Source organism: Syngnathus leptorhynchus, unplaced genomic scaffold (genome assembly GCF_054491065.1).
Source record: "Syngnathus leptorhynchus isolate UIUO unplaced genomic scaffold, UIUO_Slep HiC_scaffold_227, whole genome shotgun sequence".
Lineage (NCBI taxonomy): Eukaryota > Metazoa > Chordata > Actinopteri > Syngnathiformes > Syngnathidae > Syngnathus > Syngnathus leptorhynchus.
Window position 1 is genome coordinate 101,521 of NW_028232194.1, and position 4,473 is coordinate 105,993.

Sequence of the window (4,473 nt, forward strand, 5' to 3'; positions counted from 1 at the left end):
GAGAGGAGCGTCAGGGCCAGGCTCCTCAAACATGGACCGAGTGTCGCCCTTAACACGGACCAAGGGGAGGACGGCCGCCTCCTTAAACACAGGCCGGAGAGGAGCGTCAGGGCCAGGCTCCTCAAACATGGACCGAGTGTCGCCCTTAACACGGACCAAGGGGAGGACGGCCGCCTCCTTAAACACAGGCCGGAGAGGAGCGTCAGGGCCAGGCTCCTCAAACATGGACCGAGTGTCGCCCTTAACACAGACCAAGGGGAGGACGGCCGCCTCCTTAAACACAGGCCGGAGAGGAGCGTCAGGGCCAGGCTCCTCAAACATGGACCGAGTGTCGCCCTTAACACGGACCAAGGGGAGGACGGCCGCCTCCTTAAACACAGGCCGGAGAGGAGCGTCAGGGCCAGGCTCCTCAAACATGGACCGAGTGTCGCCCTTAACACGGACCAAGGGGAGGACGGCCGCCTCCTTAAACACAGGCCGGAGAGGAGCGTCAGGGCCAGGCTCCTCAAACATGGACCGAGTGTCGCCCTTAACACAGACCAAGGGGAGGACGGCCGCCTCCTTAAACACAGGCCGGAGAGGAGCGTCAGGGCCAGGCTCCTCAAACATGGACCGAGTGTCGCCCTTAACACGGACCAAGGGGAGGACGGCCGCCTCCTTAAACACAGGCCGGAGAGGAGCGTCAGGGCCAGGCTCCTCAAACATGGACCGAGTGTCGCCCTTAACACGGACCAAGGGGAGGACGGCCGCCTCCTTAAACACAGGCCGGAGAGGAGCGTCAGGGCCAGGCTCCTCAAACATGGACAGAGTGTCGCCCTTAACACAGACCAAGCGGAGGACGGCCGCCTCCCTAAATACAGGCCGAACCGGAGCGCGAGTGTCGCTCCTTAAACACGGACCGAGTGGAGGACGGCCGCCTCCTTAAACACAGGCCGAACAAAATGACACAAAGTGTCAACTGCGAATGTTGTCCATCCAAGGAAGGAGCGTGATGCCCGGCCGGCTCCTTAAACACAGGCCGAGAGTCGCCCCGGACGGTCCGCCTCGCGGCGCCCGTCTGCTCGGATAAAATGACACAAAGTGTCAACTACGAATGTTGTCCATCCAAGGAGGGAGCGTGATGCCCGGCCGGCTCCGAAAACACAGGCCGAGAGTCGCCCCGGACGGTCCGCCTCGCGGCGCCCGTCTGCTCGGATAAAATGACACAAAGTGTCAACTGCGAATGTTGTCCATCCAAGGAAGGAGCGTGATGCCCGGCCGGCTCCTTAAACACAGGCCGAGAGTCGCCCCGGACGGTCCGCCTCGCGGCGCCCGCCCGCTCGGATAAAATGACACAAAGTGTCAACTACGAATGTTGTCCATCCAAGGAAGGAGCGTGATGCCCGGCCGGCTCCTTAAACACAGGCCGAGAGTCGCCCCGGACGGTCGCCTCGCGGCGCCCGTCTGCTCGGATAAAATGACACAAAGTGTCAACTACGAATGTTGTCCATCCAAGGAGGGAGCGTGATGCCCGGCCGGCTCCGAAAACACAGGCCGAGAGTCGCCCCGGACGGTCCGCCTCGCGGCGCCCGTCTGCTCGGATAAAATGACACAAAGTGTCAACTGCGAATGTTGTCCATCCAAGGAAGGAGCGTGATGCCCGGCCGGCTCCTTAAACACAGGCCGAGAGTCGCCCCGGACGGTCGCCTCGCGGCGCCCGTCTGCTCGGATAAAATGACACAAAGTGTCAACTACGAATGTTGTCCATCCAAGGAGGGAGCGTGATGCCCGGCCGGCTCCGAAAACACAGGCCGAGAGTCGCCCCGGACGGTCCGCCTCGCGGCGCCCGTCTGCTCGGATAAAATGACACAAAGTGTCAACTGCGAATGTTGTCCATCCAAGGAAGGAGCGTGATGCCCGGCCGGCTCCTTAAACACAGGCCGAGAGTCGCCCCGGACGGTCGCCTCGCGGCGCCCGTCTGCTCGGATAAAATGACACAAAGTGTCAACTACGAATGTTGTCCATCCAAGGAGGGAGCGTGATGCCCGGCCGGCTCCGAAAACACAGGCCGAGAGTCGCCCCGGACGGTCCGCCTCGCGGCGCCCGTCTGCTCGGATAAAATGACACAAAGTGTCAACTGCGAATGTTGTCCATCCAAGGAAGGAGCGTGATGCCCGGCCGGCTCCTTAAATACAGGCCGAGAGTCGCCCCGGACGGTCCGCCTCGCGGCGCCCGCCCGCTCGGATAAAATGACACAAAGTGTCAACTACGAATGTTGTCCATCCAAGGAAGGAGCGTGATGCCCGGCCGGCTCCTTAAACACAGGCCGAGAGTCGCCCCGGACGGTCGCCTCGCGGCGCCCGTCTGCTCGGATAAAATGACACAAAGTGTCAACTACGAATGTTGTCCATCCAAGGAGGGAGCGTGATGCCCGGCCGGCTCCGAAAACACAGGCCGAGAGTCGCCCCGGACGGTCCGCCTCGCGGCGCCCGTCCGCTCGGATAAAATGACACAAAGTGTCAACTACGAATGTTGTCCATCCAAGGAGGGAGCGTGAGGCCCGGCCGGCTCCGAAAACACAGGCCGAGAGTCGCCCCGGACGGTCCGCCTCTCGAGGCGCCCGCCCGCTCGGATAAAATGACACAAAGTGTCAACTACGAATGTTGTCCATCCAAGGAGGGAGCGTGATGCCCGGCCGGCTCCGAAAACACAGGCCGAGATTCGACCCCGGACGGGCCGTCTTCTCCCGGCGCCCGCCCGCGTACGCCCCCCATCCCCGGTCGCCCGTCTGCTCCCGGTGGGCCTCCGAGTACCCCCTCACCCAACTGACCGACTGGCACTCATGACCCGCCTTGGTAGGGCCTCCATCGGCCTCGGCTCGTCCGACGTCGGGTGGACGGTTCCTACCCACTGCGGGTCGCACTCTAGCGCCCCGGCCGCTGCGTGAGCGTGCGCTCCCCGCGCCGCCCCGCAGGCCCCGGCGCGACCGTACTGCGGCGAGACCGAGACGACCCGGTTTGGCATCCATCCCACCTAGCCACGATCCACGGAGGCCGAGCGAGCGGCTGAGTGTCGGGCGCCGCGCGTGCGAGCGTCCGCCGGCCGCGCCGGTCCTTCCGCGAATGTCGTTTCTCAAACCCTCCGGCTTGATAGCGGCGGCACCACGGGAAGCCGTCCACACACACCGTCCGACCTCTATCCGAAAAGCCTTCCCGACCAACCGCGGTCGCGGGGGCGTCTGTCGCTCCGCATCGGGGGGGCGTATGGCTTCCGCGCTACGCGCTGCGGGCTCGGGGGGGCCGCAACGGCTGAGTCTGACTCGGCCGGGGCGCAGCTTCCCTCCCGGCAGTCAGCAATAGTGCCGATCGCGCCTGCCACCAGCCCCCTCCCCGACGGGTTCGTCGGCGCCGGCTGGCCGCCGTCCGCCTTCGTTCCCCGAGGGTTCCCAACCAGCGCCGATCCAACTCCGCATCCTGGCCGCACGCAGTGCGTGCCTCGCGCGGGTAAGTCGCCGGCGCAGCGCCGCAGCTCCCGACCCCCGCGTACGGGAATAGTTGAGGGCCTCAGCGGGCCGCACCGACCGAGTCCGACTCGGGCCGGGGCGCAGATTCCCGCTTGGGTGACCGAACGTTCTCTGCTCGGGCCGGAGGGCCGACGCCCGTCCCCCCCCGTCGTCCCCCACGGACCGCCTCCGAGGCCACTTCGCACGGCTCATCCTCGGCTCCCTACCAATGCTTAATCGATGGGGCCGCCCGGCCGGATTCGCGCCCCCCTGTCCACCGCGAGTCTCCCCAGACTAACCCGAGTTACCGCCCAGCTCGCCTAACCTTGCACTCGCTCTGCCAAACGGTCGTGTAGTCGGCGTGGCCGTCCTACGGGTCGCCCTCCGGCCCCAAACGCGCGGCGGGATAGCGGCAAGGCGGCGGCGGCGGCCAGCGGCGTCGGGGCGCTCGCACCGGAGAAGAGGCGTCTTACGAGGCCGGGCGCAGCTCCCTCTCGTTTACTTGCTGAGTAGCGGCGCTCGAAGGTTCCGCGGCGAGCGCGGCTCAACCCACCGAACGTCCCCCTGCAGCGGGCTCCATCGAAGGGCCGTCCCGCCGGATTCGCACCACCCTGTCCACCGCAAGGTCGTCCAACCGACTGCACGAGTTACCGCCCTGTTCGCCTAACCTTGCGGCACTAGCGGCAAGGCGGCGGCAGCGGTCAGCGGCGTCGGGGTCAAACTCAGCACCGGACAGGGCTGGTCTTACGAGGCCGGGCGCAGCTCCTCTCGTTTGGGGGTCCGCGAGGGTCGCGTTCGAGGTTCCGCGTCCTCGGCTTCGGCTGCGCCGGGTCCAGCCCGATCCATCTCACCCCGCGGCAGCCTCAGACCACCTAGAGCCCCCGCGAACCGCGGCCGGCGTCCGGAAAACAGTCGCGCGAGCCCCCGCTCCGGCGGGCCGGCGAGCGAGAGGCGCTACCCAGCCACCCTCTCTCCTACCTGGTTGATCCTGC

General features: G+C 65.8%; 1 pseudogene; it reads left to right on the forward strand.

Annotated features, from left to right (window-relative positions):
• Positions 1-4,456: 4,456 nt before the first annotated feature.
• LOC147037337 (18S ribosomal RNA) overlaps positions 4,457-4,473 on the forward strand; it is a pseudogene marked incomplete at its 3' end in the record, with an annotated part of 1,122 nt that continues 1,105 nt past the window's right edge.